The following is an 18,238-nucleotide window of genomic DNA, read 5'->3' as shown; positions in this document are numbered from 1 at the left end:
GTTTGCTTGCTCTGGTCTGTCACCCTCCCTGGAAGCCAAGCTCCGTGAAGACACGGGGGGCCTGGTCCCGCCTGCCCCGTGCCCCCAGATTCTCGGTCAGCCTGGGACACGCAGGCACTCAGCTTGCACCTGTAGGTTTTCTGGGACCACGGGCGAGTGCGTGCGTGAGACTCCGCGGGAGAGCCATCTGAGATCCCCCGACCCCGCCAGGCAGAGGGTGTGGCCCCGCCTGGACGGAGGTCAGTACCGCAGCTCCAGGAGTGACACGGCACTTACCTGGCCATTTTATATTTATCTACAGGAATCCACCTTCAGCACAGTCTCTAAAAGGCACGTATGCGAGCAAGTGGGGTCCACACTGTAGTGAACAGTCTTTCTGTAGGGGCGTCTGCCAAACCCAAACTGTCACTCATGTCGCATTTGCTCCTCTCTCTCTCACCACCCGCCCCTCAGTTCTGCAGTCACCTGCCTGTGGGCACAGCGTCCTGACTCTTATAAAGACGTCCCGGGAGCTGCCATTCCTCCCACCAGATCGAGGCTTGGGGATGAGTTTCCTGACCTCTGAAGCCGCTGAAGACAAACACAGTCGGACGTCTGTTAAGGTGGTGACAACAGATTTTATTCTGTTCCCACCCACAGTGGGAAGAGACAAGGGTCACTGGGAGTCATGCAGAGGTGACAGTGACTTGGGGGAGGCTGAGGGATCTGGGACGGGGGAGACCTGTGGACAGGTGCCCAGGGTCAGTCCTGCACGTGTGAAGGGTCCACATATCTGTAGCAGGCGGCTGCCTGAGTTAGGACTGCGCCGTCCCCAGGGCCTGGGAGACCAGCCCTTCCTTCCTGAAGATTCCATCTGAAGGCATGGCTCTCAGGCCCTGGAGAAGGGGGCTCCTGGTGGTGAGAGTTAAACGGGCATCTGAGGCACGGAGGAAGGACTCACCCTTGCCATCCCGCTAAGGTCCCCACCCACAGTGGGAAGAGACAGGGGTCACTGGGAGTCACACAGAAGTGACAGCAACTTGGGGTGTGAGGTCAGGGCCTGTGGTCGGGTGTGGCTGGAACACGGTGACCCCTCCTGGCAGCCTCCACTCTCTGGGGTCTGAGTCTCCCAGGACACAGCCCTATGGGGCTGGCAGCCCTGCTAGAGTTCGGTTGAGGGTCCTGGTGTCCAGGTCTGGACAGAGTCGTCATGTGACCAGAGCCTGAGGTCCTCAGGCAGACAGAGTATCTCAGTCGGGGAAGACACTCAGAGACTCGAGAGACTAAAATCTAAACCCGCTCCTTTTTCTGCAAATTGGATGTTAACCTTTCTAATGCATTCTGAAAACCTTTTCTTCTGTTTCCATGGCATACTCTGGAACCTCTCAAACTTCAGCAGTGTGGTATAAATGGGTTTGCATGCACGAGCCAAGAGAAACAATGTCATGTATCAAAAATACACCTCGTGCCCATCACTGGGTTCAGTGCTGTGTAATCATCGAAACAGATACAGGCTGCCCGTTGCCCCCGGGGTTTCAGACGACGAGTCCCTTGAGACTGAGGCTGTGAAGGCGCCAAGGCTGACTCCCCCCGCCGCGTTCTGGGAAGCGGGAGGTGGCGCTAGCGTCCCATCCAGCGCGAGGGCTGCCCAGTGCCTGTTGCTGTTTAGAGAGTGTTTAGCTAATAACGTGATGTTGTGATTCAGGTGGTGATTACAGAAGGGCGCGGTCCCTTCGGCTGCTGCCAGTCTGCTTTGCTGGGCTCTGATCGGCAGGACAGCATCACCAAGACTGCCGGCGTCCGGGCTGGGCGGAGAGGCTGCCGGTCGGTCACCGGATGTGGTAAACCCTCGGGCTTGTTGTCATACTGTCTTTCCATCAGGGCTCAACTCCCCCGAGGCAGGCAGGTCATAGGCAGCTGGAGCACAGGTCAGACCTCCAGGGCAGCTGGTCCAGGACGAGCACAGAGGTCCAGCGCTCCCGCTGGGCGGGCGTCACCCGGGCTGTTTCCACTGGCTCCTCGCACACGTTTTCTGCTGCTCTGTGTCCCATTTCCTTTTCCTTCAAAGGCGTCCATAACCAACGTCCGTATTTCCCAGGCTGTGTCCTGCACACAAGGGGCTTTTCTCCACATCTTGCTTGTCGCAGGCCCCTCTGTAAACACCGAGGGCGGGAACACAGCAGAGCAGTGTCTGCGGCCCTCCTTTGTGTGTGTGCTGTGGGAACCGGGCCCCTCGCCGCAGACAAAGCCTCTTTTTGTCCGCTCGCCTCGGGGCTGAATTTCCCACTGTTTCCACGGCTCCAGCGGGATGGTGTCCAGGAGCAAGCGAGGAAACTCTCGGTGGCCTCTGCTGCTGAGAGGTGACTGCCGCTGAGGAAAGGACATTGATCGGTTGCCTTCTCACGGTTTGTTAGCAGTTAAAGGGATTTCTCTGACGTTGCGTACTGGGTCCTTTTCAAAGAGGGTCAGGATACGAAGAATTTGTAACGGGGTCAGGGAAGTGGCTCTTTAACTCTTGGCCCTGAAGAGTGGATGAACGCTCCCCCCAGCCCCCCGTCTAGTTAGAGATAATTTATTTGGCACAATTCAAATACATCAAACCCAGAGATTTGGATTCTGGAGGGGATGGATAACATAACAGCCTAAGCAGGAGTCGTTTCAACAGTTGTTGAGTTCCGACTCGCTGGAGGAGCAGACGTGAACGAGATGCAGAGCCACAGCCAAGGGGGCGCCCAGCTGCGAGTCCAGCCCAGATGTGATGGCCCCAGACGTGAGGACAGGCCCGTGCTGTGAGCAGGCCCAGCACAGGCTGCGTCCGGGCTGCAGGCACGACGGGGTCTCGTGAGGATCAGGGAAGGCTTCCTGGAGAAGGTGGTACCCAGTCAGGTGGGCATGGATGCCCAGACACTGCGGGCTGGGGGCTGCCGCCAGGGACTGAGGCTGGCGGGTCAGGGGACGGGCAGGAGGCCGAGAAGGGCTGGCGGTGGGCTTGGCGTGTCCCCGGGGGGCCTGTGCGAAGTGACAGGAGGAGGCGGTAGATAAGGTCTCTTTGGATCAGGGCCTCCCGCAGGCCCAGCCAGTCGCAGCTTCAAAGCACAAGGGAACTTTTCTTTTATTGAAGTAGAGTCGCTTTACAGTGTTGTGTTAAGTTCTGGTGTACAGGGCAGTGATTCAGTTACACATATACATATCTATATATATATTTCTTTTCATATTCTTTTCCATTATAAGCTGTTACAAGGTATTGGATATAGTTCCCTGTGCTGTACAGTAGGACCTTGTTATTTATTTTTTATATATATACTAGTGTGTATCTGCAAATCCCAAACTCCCAACTTATCCTTGCCCCCTTCCCCCTGGTGACCATAAGTGTGTTTTCTATGTCTGTGAGTCTATTTCTGTTTGTAAATAAATTCAGTTGTATCATTGATTTTAGATTCCACATACCATAAATGATATCATATGGTATTTGTCTTTCTCTGTCTGACTCACTTCCCTTAGTCTGATAATCTCCAGGGCCATCCATGTTGCTGCAAATGGCATTATTTTATTCTTTTTTTTATGGCTGTGTAGTATTCCATTCTTTATCCAGTCCTCTGTTGATGGACATTTAGGCTGTTTCCATGTCTTGGCTGTTGTAAACAGTGCTGCTCTGAATACTGGGATGCATGTGTCTTTTCAAATTATAGTTTTTCCAGGTATATGCCCAGGATTGGGATTGCTGGATCATAAAGTCTGTTTTTAGTCTTTTGAGGAGCCTCCATACTGTCCTCCGTAGTGGCTGCACCAAACTGCATTCCCACCAGCAGGGCAGGAGGCAGAACCAATTTTAAATTCATGATTTCAGACCTCAAGAGGGGCTGGCTTTCCTTCCTCTCTGCTCTGTGCTGGGTCTTATTTACACAGGTGGCTGGGTGACAGCAGGGAGGAGCCAGTCTCACGTTTCTCAGAGTACCCTGGAAAGAGAGGTGCGACCCACCCCTGGGGACTAGGTGGGGAAGCACAGGGTAGGGAGGTCAGGGGGCAGAGGGAGGGGGTACTGAGGCCATGGTCTCTTTTGGAGTTTCCAGCGTGGGATAAACACATAGGACTGACCGGTTTTAATGATACTGTTGGGCTTTGGGCTCCAGGGGTTTTCCTGGCTGCCTGGCTCCTGCCCTGGGTGATTCGGGCAGAGGAATGCTGCCTCCTGGGTGCAGGGCTGACGGGGGAGGCCTGGCCTGGCTGGGTCGTTGGCATCTGTCACAGGTGTCCCCTGGCTGGGCCCTTTGCTGCAGGAGAGACGGCCCCTTCCTGCCAGGAGGGGTTTGAGCTGCCAGGACATCACAAGAGACAGAAAATGAAAGCTAGGATGATACACTGTCTCTGAGACAAAGTTGACTCCTGCTTCTCTGCTGTGACCGCCCCACGCCCCGCCGCCACCCCGTCTCCCACCTGAGTCTCTGGGGGCCTCGGGCCTCAGCCCTGCTGCTTGTCTCGGGGGTCGGGACGTCGCCTTCTCTACGCCCCTGTTCCAGCCACGGCCCCCTCTCTGCTCACAGTTGTTACTGTTCTCTTCAATTATTTACAATCAAGCTGTGGGTCAAAGCCAATGATTAAATACACTTAGCCGTTGATAAAACTGATCAGTGCTCAGTTCACCACATGTCAATCCATCCATTCCTGGTTTACTCCGTTTTCAGCCCATCCTACTGAAGCGGGAGTTCCTGGAGGGCGGATGCCCTGTCCGGTTCTGTCCTGGAATTCGCGGTGCCTCCCCGTGGCGGGTGCGTCAGAGCGGGGCAGGCTTAGCTGTGTGTGGCGAGAACTCAGGTCAGCAGTGGCTGAGGCAGTTAAGAAGTGTCTGTGTCCCTTTCCTGTGACCCGGGATCACAGCTCTGTGTTGGGTCACAGGATGGGGGGCAGACGTCCCTCCTCTAAGGGCACGACCTGGACTCAGTGTCCTGGCTGCCCTGCTGCGGGGAGCCGAGCCTGAGCCCCATGGTCCACGAAGGGACAGTGACACGAAGGGGACAGTGATGCTGCAGCCACCGCCACCCAGCGCATCCAACCGGGCGAACGCAGCCGAGGCGCTGGAAGCTGCCGTGCACCCCTGTGCACCCCACCTGCTGTTTCATTTCTGTTTTTAAAAATCCGAATAGCAAGTCTTTGGTCCCACCCCCACACACAGCCAGGCGACTTGTAAGCAGCAGAGATGCCACCAGGAAACAGCTGACTTACGGATCAGAGCTTTCAGACTTCAGGTTGTGACTCGTGTGTTGGGAAATGAATTTGCGGGATATGGCCGCACGTGTGGGTTGACCGAGAGCAGAACGACCACCGCCAGGGCTTACCTTGTGAAGGGAGGGCGGGGGAGCGCTCACACACGCATGCACACGTGTGTCCCCGGGGCTCGCGCCTGGGGCGGCGCCAGGGCCTTCGCTTTTGCACTTTCTGCCTCCAGGCCCGCCCGTCTGCCCTCCTCTCCTGAGACGCTTGGCGCTGCACCCCGCGGCCTCTGCCTGTGTCCTCTTTTCTAGTCAGAGATCACGGAGCACGCGTCGGCGGGCTTCTGCAGGGAAGCAGGGCCGGCAGGCGGTACAGACGGATGGACAGTGGGGTCCACGTGGCTGTGCAGACGCGCGTTTGTCTGTGTCTGCACCCACACCCGTCTCCACGCCTCTGTCTAGAAGGAGGCTTGTCGTGCCGTGTTTGCTCATGTGATGCCGGAGGCTGAGAGGCCCACAAGGCGCGCTCGAGCTGGGCCCGGGCTGGCGATGGCGCAGCTGGGGGCCCGCGCCGGGCGCCCGCGGCGGAAGACGGGTGTTCAGCTCAAGCAGGCAGGCAGGCAGTGCGTCCACCCCCCTCCGTGTGTGCGTCCCGTTCGAGCCATCCGAGGACTGGAGGATGCGCTCCCAGACACCCCCGGAAGTGATGCTGAAGCAGACAGACATCTGGGCGTGCTGGGGCCCCGTGGAGCTGACACGAAACCGAGCAACGCGCAGGCACGTGTGTTCAACGCGCCCGCCGCAGCCCGTGGGGGCGGTGGGGGGGGGGGGCAGGCCGGTTCTGCCTGTTCAGAAAGGCCGCGTGCGCCCTTTCCTTCTGAATTCCTCGGGGCTCTCAGCACAAGCTGCACGTCCTCGGTACCTCTCCTGACTTTCAGAACAACGAACAACGAACATTTTTTGTTTGTTTTTTATTTTTGTTCCCTCCGGCTTGGGCCATGGTCCACCCGCCCGAGGGCAGTCGGCTCCGCGTGCTTCGGGCTGTCGCCGCGGGACAGGCGGGGAGGGGGCTGCTCATTCCGCCACCCGCGGCTCTGGTCTCGGCCCGCCGTCCGCCTAGAACCATCCGAGCCACGTGGGGCGTGACGCCTGCAGCTGCCTCCGACACCGCCACCTGCTGGACAAAGAAAACGTCACACTTCGGAGCCAAATGGGAACTAAATACCAGGACGCTGAACTGGGAAGGACCGAAATATTTTAAGTGACATCACAGCTGTTACGAGATAGACCGGGGCACACGGGATACTCTCCAACCCCCTTACGTACATGTATGTTACTGAACGTGCGCGCGCACAGGACATGCCTGTTAGTAGAACTGAAGTGCAGCTTTCTTTTCAAAGGTGGCGCACGTCCTGCGAGGAGTTACGTCCTCCAGCGACGCTTCTGTCAGTAACAGCACACGGCTGGCCCCCTCCGTGCGCCCACCGCCCTGTATGCAGGTCACTCCGAGGCGTGAACAAACGTGGGTTCCTCCCGTCGCGGGGGCTTTGGGAGACTCCCAAACAGCAGCGCAGAGCTGGTAAGGAGGCTAGAAAAACCGTACCTAGCGCTCGTACCGTAACAGTTAGGGACCCAGGAGGCAGCCCGGGGGACACGCCCGCGTTCGGCAGCCGCGAGGTCGCCCGGGACCGAGGCGGCCACGCCTGCGTCTCGTTTGTGCTGGACCCCGTGGTTCGTCGGACAGCGCCCCCTCTGACGCGGCCCTCCCTCGCCGCCCGCCGGGCCCCGCCCCTCCCGGCCCCGCCCCCGCACCGCGGAGCGGCGCGTTTCTCCGCGACCCCTGGGGCCGGGGCTCCGCCCCGCGGCCGCAGACCTGCAGGCGCCTGCGCGGTGGGACGGCAGCAGGTGCACGCGGACGGGGCTGGGGGCCGCGGGCCGGGCCGGGCCGGCCCGTCCTGGCCGCTGCTTCCCACGGTCGTCTCCGGCCCTGACAGTCGATTTTTCAGAAACACGGGCAGCATTTCGTCTGAAACCCTGATACCCAGAGGAGGGCCTGGTCCCCACACGTGCTGGACTTCGTTAATCCCTCTAAAGCCAACATCTTTCTCGTTAAAATTTCAAACCGTGTTTGAAAGGAAGTAAGCGGATCTTGCCCTTGGTATATTTCTGGAGCCTCCTTCCCTCACGGGGAAGAGGTATCCACGGGGAAGCCGTCCTTTAATTTAAACGGTGAATGGCAGGTGCTGGAGGAGGCGGGGGTTGGAGGAGACGGGCTCCCGGAGTCACGCGGCCCTTTGGGTCTCCGGAAGCTGGCCGGGTGGGTGACGCTGGGCTTGGGGGCAGCGGGGCGGGGTGCTGGGGCTCTGGGTGAACTGGAGACCGTCGCCGAGGACGTCAGCCTCCTCACCTGTGCCAGGCGGCGCTGCGCTGAACCTTGAGTCACCTTCTCTCTGCGGGATTCTGTGCAGCCGACAGGAGGCAGGAGTGGATTTGAAATGTCACCGCCTTTACGTGAGCACAGTTACGTTTTTGCAAAAAAATTGTTAGTATCTTGGGTAACGCTGACCTGGTCTGGGTCAACTATTTCATCACAGAATTTTGCTGCTGGGAAAGCCTTTGGATTGGCACTTGCATCAGTTCTGGGATTAAGGAAATTCCACTGTCTCCTCATCTTTTGCGTCTCTGTCACTCTCTAACAAAGTGGACGTTAGAGCGGTGTGTACGCTGGTTTTCATAGCTCGTAGGTTTTCTCTATTTTCTTAGTCGTTTTTCCTCTGGAGAATTTATTCCAGTTCTTCAGCTGTACCGAGGCTGCAGTTAAGTCCATCCTCAGTGTTCTTGATTTTGGTTATTTAATTTTTATTTCTCAAAGCTCTATTTAGTTGTTTTTGAAACCTGACGCGTTTTCATGTGAACTTAGATATCCTCAAGATTGTCTCTTACTTATTTCAGCATTTCACACGTTTTCACTCTATTACAGCTTTACTGAGATATAACTCACACACCATGCAATGCACCCGTTTCAAGTGTGCAGTTCAGTGGTTATTAGTTTGTTTACACGGTTGTTCAGCCACCACACAGTCCATGTTAGGACGTCATCTGGGGTCTTCGTGACTGGACCTCATTTTATTTTATCCATGAATCAGTTGCGGGTGTTTGGGTTCTTTCCACTTCGGGGTGTTCTGAGGGGCTCTTCTCGGGGTGTGGAGGGACTAGCATTCATACCTGGGAGTGGAATCGGTGGGTCACGTGGTGACTGTTGGACGGCCCGCCTCTTTTCCGTCATGGGGCCTCATCAACGCTCATGTGTTGGCAGGTCTTCTCCACCCTGTGTTGTCACCTGCCCGTATGATGGCTGCCGTGGGGGTGACGGGCTGCCCCACTGTGGTTTCCATCTGCGCCTCCCTGGTGAGGACTCCCCAGATGGCAGAAGTCCCGGGAGTCTCAGCGGGTCTGTCTTGCATGGAGTAGTCTGCACGGGTGTCTCCTTACCTTTGACAAGATGCTGGTCATTGCAGCTGGAAAGTGGTTTGTGAGATGAGGTGCCTTTCTCAGAGTTTATTTACACATACTTTTTCCAGGCGTCCGGGGGTGGGGGTGGGGTGGGGACTGTTCATCGGGGACTCCCTTTAGCCAAGTTCAAGGCTTAAGTTCCTCTCGAGGGTCCAGAGGGCTTGACCTGAGACTGTACTTCTGCACCACTGTGTCCTTGTCCCGAGGATGTGTCTCTTTGGAGCTCCAGGGACAGGTCACTTAAGGACTCCTTACCTCCTATCAGACGCAGAACTTATTTCTGCCTCCTTTGTAAGACTGTCACATGAAAGTTATCTGTCACTGCAGGGCTTTATTATTCCCTCTGCTTCCGGCTGGTGTGCCTTGCAGAATTCCTTGTCAGTTCTGTGTGTGTGTGTGTGTGTTAGTCAGGGTTCTCCAGAGAAGCAGATCCAACATGAACTCAAACACAAAAACCAAGGGAAAGAGAGATTTAGTGTAAGAAATTGGCTTACACCCGGTGGGGCTGGCAAGTCTGAGATCCATAGGGTAGGTAGCAGGAGGGCCGGGGAAGAGTTGTAGTTTGAGTCTGAGGCTGTCTGCTGGCGGAATTCCCTGTTTCTGGGGACCTCGATCTTTTTCTGTACATGCCTTCAACTGATTGGGCGAGGCCCACCCACACCGGGGAAGACAATCGGCTTTACTCGAAGTCCGCTGATTTAAATGTTCATCCCATCCAAAAAAGTGCTGTCACAGGAACATCTCCACTGGTGTTTGACCAGACATCTGGGTGCCACGGTCTAGCCAAGTTGACACGTAAAATGAACAGTCCCAGTATGTACACACACACACACACACACACACACACACCCCTTCAGATTTTTAAAAACTTATTTTCAGTGTAAGAGTTGCTGCAAATAACTAATTTGATTACTCAACTTGGAGTTTCCTGACACTGATGTATTTTGATTACATACAGTTACAGTCACTAGCTGGAGCCAAGTCAGGACTGATATAATTTTTTTTCAAAACCTCAGAAGATTATTTGTAATACAATTGTTTAACTTTCTTTATAGTGTTTTCCCTCTCTCCTATAAAATACTTTGGACTTTCTTCTTAAAATCTGTTAATAGATTTTCTCCCCTCCTCGGAAGGGCAGAGGTGGGTCCGCAGGTTTGGCGCGCCATCTAGTGGACGCAAGTTGAACGTGCACCTTGTCAAGCTTTGCAGGTTAGGCTGAAATGGCGCTTCTCAGAGTGCGTCCCGGGTCTCCCGGGGATCTGTGCCCTCGTAGGGAGTCTGGGGCCAAAGCTTCCCAGTACTGATGAGGCTGGTGGCTGAGTTAACAGCGTGAGCCTCTGCTGCCGTGCGGTGGAATTTGGAATTCCTGCGTGAATTCGGTGAGCCCGATTTTCCGAACGGCCCACGACGCCCCGCGCCGAGCGGGGAGGACGCCCCGGCGGCGGGCGCGGTCCCGGGACACCAGCGTGGCGCGCGCGGGCTTGTGGCTGCGGTGTCGGCTTCCACGTCGCGCCTGATCCTCAAGAATCGCCGGGTAGCTTTGCCTCCAGCAAACGAGAAGCCTGTTCGCAGCCCTGACTCAGGCCCGGCCCTGGGAGCCCGGTCCCCTCCCCGCGTTTCCGCCCCAAAATGGGGCGCCGCGAGCTGAGCGCAGGAACAGGCACCGGCTGTCTTGTCTTAAAACCAAAGATTTGCAAACATAGAAAAGCGTCCCATTCTATTTTTTCGTGTGTTCAAAAATAGTTATTTTTCATAAATACGTTATTTCTGTTAACATGTGATGGGTTAGACTTCGTTACCTTAAAATGAGTTGTATTTCTAACGGGGTGAATATGGGGCATTTATGAAATGAAGGCTGTCTGGGATGTTTTGAAGGGTGATTAGGGCCCAAAACTGAAATGTTTGAGAAACTTTGGGCTAAAGGAGTACTTGTAATCTGCAGATAGTTAATAACAGAGAAATGTTGAATTCAGAAATGAGAATGAGTTGTGTAATGAATAGTAATGATAACTATTTGTTTATTGCTAATTTTTGATACTTTAGCATCATCTCATTTGTAAGTCAAAAAAGTCCGCAGTTGATTCCTCTGCTTTCACTTTCCACAGGATTAAAGCAGGTTCTGTTCCTGACTGGACCCCATGTCTTGAATCAGTTCATTTTATTTTCTTTTAAACAACCAAACCAAGGAATGTTATCGAGTGTCTATTATATGCCAGCCCCAGGAATAGTTCTCAAAAATAAATACGAGACATTCTCTCCTGCCTCTCCTGGGGCAGCGTAATAATAGCCTTATTTATGTGCACTTTGAAAATAATTTCTCAAATTTCTAAAATGACCCCCAAGTTTAACTCAGGAAGGTCGCCTCTTAATTTACAAGTAATTGAGTGCTCTTAGGCCCTGGGCATCCGGTCTGCAGTTTCAGCCCTAACTGGCTGGAATTAGAATTATGTGAACAACCTTTCCATGAACCTAGGACACTTTACCGCTGGGGTTTAATCTCTGCGTTTCTCTCGGCGTCGTCTCCAACGACAATGATAAAAGAAATCTTTCAAAGAAGAGAGACAGTGTGAACCTCAAGGCAAGGGAGGTGATTCTGTGCAAGCTTCTCACAAGCATAAAAAAGGAAAATGAATGTGTAGCTCATAGAAAAAACAGCAAAACCACGTGAACGCAGCTTTTAATCAGACCAGAATGAAGAATAATCGTCTTTTGGAGAAAAAGCACCAGCCTCACCAAGAGAGCGCCTGGCAAGCGAGTCCCTTTTTCTGAAGTACGTCCGACCCCTGATCGGGTCCGCGTCTCCAGGTCCGTGGGTGCTGGGCTCACGCGGGGTGTGGTTAGGGTGTGTGTCGGGGTCCTCCAGAGGGACAGCCGGCGGGCCAGGTGGGCAGAGAGACAGACACAAGAGGAGGTGGATTGTGGGAAGTGGCCCAGGGGTTACAGAGGCCAGAAAGCGCTGCGCCCAGCGTCTGCAGGCTGGCGACCAGGACGGCCGGGGGTGGGACGCCGTCCAAGTCCAGGGTCTGAGGGCCGGCAGCTCTGACGTCCCAGGGCAGGAGGAAAGTGAGACGCTCTCCATTCCTCCGTCTTGCTCTAGTCAGGACCGCCAAGGCTGGGAAGACGCTGCCCACACGGGGAGGGCCACGTTTGCTCAGTGACCCCACCGAATGCTGACCTCTTCCAGACACGGCCTCACGGACACCCCAGGACCACTTCTTGCCAGCTCCCTGCGAGCCCCTCAGCCCCGCCCACTTGACACGTGAAGTCGGCCGTCTAGGTGACAGCAAGTGTGTGCCTGTTGTCCCCGAGTGTTTGTCACAATCCTCCTCTCACTCTTAGAGTGGGTTCCGCTTGGATGGTAAGTTGTAGGGTTCCCTGATTATCACGGGATCAGGGAGCTTGAGCTGAGACAGGCAGGTCCTGGTAGCCCTGGTTGGACGAAGAGCCACCTACTTCATCCTCAGCCCTCCTTTACGGGAAACCTGTGTCTGCGCCCAGGGCGCCCGGCACTGTCGCAGGGCTCATGAGAGACAGTCTTAAGGACACAAGCCTTGAATGTCAGTCCCGAATCAAATATTTGGCCATTTATTTGGTGTCATTAGCCAATTGCTCTGCTCAGCTTGCGTGCTGATCACTCAGCACCCTCGGAACAGTGGCCTTGGACCCGGGTGGCCGTCCTGGGGGGCAGTTCTGTGCTGTCGGGCCCCCTCACCCTGCAGGCACTCGAGGGGGCCCCGGGCCCATGAGGACCGCTTCCCGTGGCAGGGCTGGGCTGGGCTCCTGCGGCTGGGCTGGCCTCGTTCTAACCAGAGGGGCCCAGAGGCCTAGCGGTCCAGGGATGGGGTGGCGGAGTGTTGTTCTGACCTTAGCTGAACCGTTCCTCCTGCACCTTTGTGTTTGAAAAGCCGAGTTGTATTTGGGGGATCTGGGAAGCTCTTACTGGCATAATCTTGGGGTTCCCAGGAGGTTCAAGGAACAAACACAATCTCCTAATGTCACATAAACGCAGACTGGAACCTCCCGGGGAGACCACTGTGGTTTTCCAGGCCTGGCCGTGTTCAGACGTCCGGTGTTGGGCAGAACAGGTCTCTGGCCCAGAGGTCGCCCTGGTCCGCCCTTCCCACCGTGTCTGCTCCCGGGAGCGAGGGGCAGACGGCACCGTGATGGAAATGAGCATTAAGCAATGCTGCATTCCAGCCACTGTTTCCTACCGCCGTGTGTTTAGAAAGAATTGGACCTTAAGCCCATGTTTTCACGTGTCTGGGGGCCTGGCGTGTCAGCAGACTTGACCTGTGTGAGTCACCCCGTAACTCACTCTGGCTGTGACCTCCCTGAATGGATTGTGGCCCAGGTCATGTGCTGAACTGTGGTCATGGCCATGACCTTGACCTTGACCTGGCTTCACACTCCAGCTATGGGAACCAGCCCTTCCCTGGAGGCTCAATCACAAGGGCTTGAAGATAAAGATACTTGAATTTTAGTTCAAACCCATGCAGGACGTGTGACCCTGCTGATTTTTTAAGACTTTTTTGGGCCTCAATTTCTGCAATTGTTGGGTGAAGGGAAGGGGCCGGGTGGGGCGCCTGCCAGTGTGCGTCCGGCTCTGAGGGTCCTCGGTGGGTGGGCCTCTGTCCTGTCTGTGTCTGCACACCACGTCCACCGCCGCCCCCCAGAGCCCAGGGCCGCGTGGTCCGCGTGGTCCACGTGGTCCATGTGGTCCGTCTCCTGCTGAACCCGCTCTTACCCTCCACCCATTTTTATTCCGTTACAACCTCTGTTCTTCTAAGTGCGTGGCTTGGCTGCGTTGGTGGTAATCTTTAAGCCATTAAGCGCTTTCAGAACAGAATCCTCCTGGCGTGACTGCCCTGTGTCCCTGTTCCCTGGCTCCCGTTCCAAGCCAGGCAGCTGGCGACCCTGTCTGTGGGGGTAACGCTCCCTTCCCTGCTCAGTCATCCAGGATTGAAATCATAGCCTATCGGGGCTTAAACAAGGATCACCTAATCTCACTTTCCAAATGGGGCCGCCAAGGCCGGGGCGGTGGGAGAGGATCTGCCCGGGCCACGCGGCTTCAGGGACAGATTAACAAACAGGAAAACCAGGCCCGGTGCCAGTGCCCTTGAGAACCAGCTCAGGGCGCTCTGGCCAGGTCTCACCGCCTCCAGGCTGGTTCTGACTGTTTGATGACAGTGTCGAGATAAACGTCCCATCGGTGGAGGCCCACGTCTGTGAACAGAAACCTGTAGGCAGAACCGACAGGATGAAGCCGCGCTTCCACAGTGAGAACGGGTTTATGCTGCTCGTTCCACGGGCACGGCTCGGTTCCGTCACCATGAAGCTGCAGGCGGACACCGAGTCCCCGTCTGCCTGCACAAGTCCTTGGGCACAGGGGACAGGTGGTTTAGAAGAAAGGCCTATAGTGTCCAGTTCTGATGGTCAGCTAGGCAGTTCCCATAGCTTTAAACACAAGCATGAATATTGCATTAAGGGCCACATTATGGTCGTGGCTCTCATCAGGGCAGAGAAGCCTGTGGTCGCCTTTACACTGTGAGCAGCCCCAGTCTCGGCCTTTCCTCCCCAACGTGCGTCCTCAGAGTCTCGTTGGGTCTCCTCTCTGCTAAGCGATTCCTGTCCTGTACCTGGTCCAGATGGACCTTGCGAGCCAGCTCCCCCATCTCCTCCAGGAAGATGTTGGAGGTCACAGAACACACACACGACACCTGCAGGGTATGTGGCCGAGAGCTGTTGCCAGGTTTCCTAGGAGGAGTTTTGGCTTACAAAATATGGAAAAACTCCGGGCTCCATTACAGAGACGTTGAGGAATGCCCAGATGCCGGCGGCCCAGTTGCATTGACATTGGAAAGAATTCCAATGGGATCACCGTGCAGTTTCTTGCTAGTGTGGAAGGAGGCAGATCAGCTAGTTTGGTATTTTTTGTGCCGGGTTTGGAGCTGGGTCCTTGGACTTCCCGGTCAGCAGAGCCCCCTGGCTCCCTGTCTGGTGGGCGACATAGACTGGCCAGTGTGCAGCGACAGATGGAGACAAGGGGTATCGCTTACAGTGGGGTCCCCGGAGGCACCAGGGGGTGTGTGCAGAGCGCGGTGACAGTCATAGTTCAGGCAAGAGGTCCACCCAGTGTGAGTGGGGTGGTGGCCGTGGAAGTGGACAGACTGAGGGTCAGCAGCAGGATTGTTCGGAAGGAAGTGGGGCCTGGGGGAGGCGTCCTGGATGTCCACCTTGTGCTGCGCGTGGGGCAGGGAACCCTGGACACGGAGACCAGGGTGGGTGCGGCGGGTGGGGACTGAGTTTAGCCCTCGACGGTTGAGTCTAAGGTTCTGTCTACTTTTCAGAAGGAGGTGGGGGAGCAGCTGGACATAAGGGCTTGGTTACCCTAGGAGGGCACCTGCTTCGGGATGGAGTCTCACAGCATAGCATGAGGTAGTGGGGGCACAGGTGGGAAGAGAAGGGGGCTGTGAACCATGCGGGGAGGGGGAGCTCCAACATTTCATGGCGCCTGGAGGAGGTGGTGCCAGCCAAGGACAGAGAAGATAAAAATCCAGAGACATGGAAACGACAGGGAGAGCATGGGACCCCAGGGGCAGAGGACGCACTTTCCAGGAGGGGGGAGGTCAGCCGGGTCCGACGGCGGTGAGCGATCGCGCAGCCTGAGAGCAGACGTGCCCCTTGGATGTGGTGACGTGGGGTCATGGGGACCCCGAGCTGTCCTGGTGAAGGGGGCAGGAGGGAGATTGGAAGGAGCCAAAGGGCCGTGGGAAGTGGACAAGCGGGACGTGACCACGACAGACTGAAAGGCCGGCGGGGCAAGGCCACTGGTGGGGCGCAGTGTGCGGCGGAGAGCGGAGTCGTTCCTACGCTGGGGGAGGCTTGAAGAGGCTGGACTAGTGATGGGAGAGGACCCAGTGGTACGTCCTGAAGTTTGGCTTGGATCTTCTCAGCATCTTCGGTGCTTTTCTCAGTGTGCTCAGCCCCTTCTCCCTCCTCGAGCTTGTGCAGTGCAGCCGGGCCGGCGTGCCGTCGGGTCGCCGTGGCGTGTTCCTGAGTCAGGGCCCGCGGAGGGCCGCATCAGGTGCCCCGGGGGCTGTGGGGCTTTCCTTCCTGGCCGACGGGCTCGCAGCACGCCCCAGTCCTGTGCCTGCTCTGGGATTACTCCATGGGAGGGTGTGTCGGCCTCAGGGACAGAAGGAGAGAGAGCGGGTGCTGCTAAAAATGCCCATGAAGTTCTTAATCTCTTCGGTTGGATTTCCCAGTTCCAGAATTTTCATTTCATTCTTTAAAAAAATGAATTCCAGGAGAAAATCTAGATGGCTTTTGAGTATGGCGATGACTTTTAGGTACAGCACAAAGACACGATCCAAGAAAGAAATAACTGATTGGTGGGACTTCTTGAAATTTAAAAATGTCTGCTTTGTGTGGAATGATGTTAAGGCAATGAACGGACAAGTCACAGGCTGGGAGAACTATCTGCAAAAGACACATCTGATAAAGGACTGTTACCCAAAATGTACAAAGGACTCTTACACATCAACAGAAGAAAATGAAAAACTTGATTAAAAATTGGGCAGAAGACTTGAACTTCTGCTCAAGACACTTCAAAAAGGGTCTTGACGAAAGGCACCTCACCAGAGAAGACACACAGAGGGCAAGTCAGCATTTGAGAAGGGGCTTCACATCCTGTGTCACCAGGGAAACGCAACTTAAAGCCGCGAGGCACCCCCGCACACCTGTGAGAGCAGCCCGAGTCCGGACTTGACACAGCAGGTGCCGGCGAGGTGGGGAGCAGCCGGAGCTCTCGTCACTGCTGGCGGGGGGCAGAAGCGGGCATGCAGCCGCAGTTTGGTGGTTTTTACAAAACTGGACTTACTCTTACCCTATGCTCCCGCTGGATGAGCTGAGAAACTCAGGAAAACCAGTTTCATAAGTTAAAATTGAAGTCCATTCAAAACCTGCACACAGGTGTTTACAGCAGCTTTATTCATAATTGCCCAACTTGGAAGCAGCTAAGACGTCCATCAGCAGGTGAATGGATAAATAAGCTGTGGTATGATTCAGCACCAAGAAGAAATGAATCTTCAAGCCGTGAAAAGACGTGGAGGCTCCTTAAATTAGTGTGCCTAAGTGAAAGGAGGCAGTCTGCCAAGGTTACCTGCATGATTCCAACTCCAGGACCTTCTGGAAAAGGCGGAGCTTTGGGGGCAGTAAGTTCAGGGGCTGGGACGGGAGGGAGACCAGGCGGGATACAGAGGCGCTGTTGTCAGTGAACCTACTCTGTGTGACACTGTAGTGATGGGTACACATCGTTATCCACTTGCCAGAACCCGTGTGCAGTATGTCACCAAGAGGGGACCCTGCTGTAGGTGACAAATGCACCTTCTCGGGGGAGGCCGGTAACGGGGGAGGCCGTGCGTGTCAGGGGCAGGGGGTTTCTGGGAAATCTCTGTACCTTCCACTCCATTTTGCTGTGATCCCGAAACTGATCTAAAAAGATCTTTTTTTTAAAGTAAGGAATAAATTACAAAAACATCTATGCTATCCTTAAAAATAAAATTTCAGTTCTCTGATGAAATTCTCTACCTTGTAACCTTTTTTCCTCAGCGTATTAGTCATGGGTATTTTATTTTTATTTTTAAATTTTATTTTATTATTATTTTTTTAACTGAAGTACAATTACAGTGTGTCAGTTTCTGGTGTACGGCACAGTGTCCCAGTCAAGTCATGGGCAGTTCAAGATGCACCTGTAACTCCCATGACGTGGACACCTGGGACTTCCACGTACTGTTTATTCTGCTGGTCTCCTGTTGGGTCGAAGAGCGCCTCCCGCTCTGGCCCCTGAAAAATTCACATCCGTCTGGAGCCTCCGAGTGCGACCTTATTTGGAAACAGATGTAATTAGTTAGGATTGTGCTGGGGTCGTACTGGAGTCTGAGGGACCCTGGATCCAGTGAGGGTGCCTGATAGGGACAGAAAAGGACACAGAGACAGAGGAGAGGGTGGTGTGAAGGTGCCCCAAATCCTGGCTGGTGATGGATCATCATCCATCCATCCATTATCAATCAACAATCAATCAATCAGTCTATCAAATATCTATCATCAATCTATCGATCAATCTTTCAATAATGTAGGTGTTATCAGTCAGTCAGTTACCTATCTGTATTGGCCAGTCCGTCTGTCGGTCCTCTATCACCAGTCATCCACCATCGATCTGTCGGTCTGTCTGTCCTAGCTATTCTGTGCATTCTCTGTCCGTCTTCACCTTCTCATCTCTCTCTGTTGCATTTTGTCTGGATTTTCAGTTGCTGCAGACGAGAGCCCCGTCCTGCTGGGCACAGTCTTGTTTTGGTTGTCTGTAGGGTAGAACTCCTTCGTCACAGACAGTAGTGTGAGTCGCTGGGACACCTGATGTATCACCCACTGCGCAGAGCTGGGGACATAGTGGATGTCCCATAAATACTAATTAAAGTATGTGTACATTTTAAAGTGTATATGTATATAAAGTACATATACATAGATATGTGTGAATGTAT

The 18,238-nt window shown here is 54.8% G+C and overlaps 1 protein-coding gene across 1 annotated transcript in view; it reads left to right on the top strand.

The window, feature by feature from the left end:
* Positions 1-7,687: 7,687 nt before the first annotated feature.
* Positions 7,688-18,238, top strand: part of MYOM2 (myomesin 2) — a 73,997-nt gene continuing 63,446 nt past the window's right edge. The window contains exon 1 of the mRNA XM_064477605.1: positions 7,688-7,706. The gene's annotated coding sequence lies outside the window, so the exon portion shown is untranslated. The remainder of the gene's footprint in view (positions 7,707-18,238) is intronic.

The sequence above is a fragment of the Camelus dromedarius genome, chromosome 22 (genome assembly GCF_036321535.1).
Source record: "Camelus dromedarius isolate mCamDro1 chromosome 22, mCamDro1.pat, whole genome shotgun sequence".
In the NCBI taxonomy this organism is placed as follows: Eukaryota; Metazoa; Chordata; class Mammalia; order Artiodactyla; family Camelidae; genus Camelus; species Camelus dromedarius.
The sequence above is the reverse complement of the archived record's forward strand: the minus strand, read 5'-3'. Positions and strand labels throughout refer to the sequence as shown.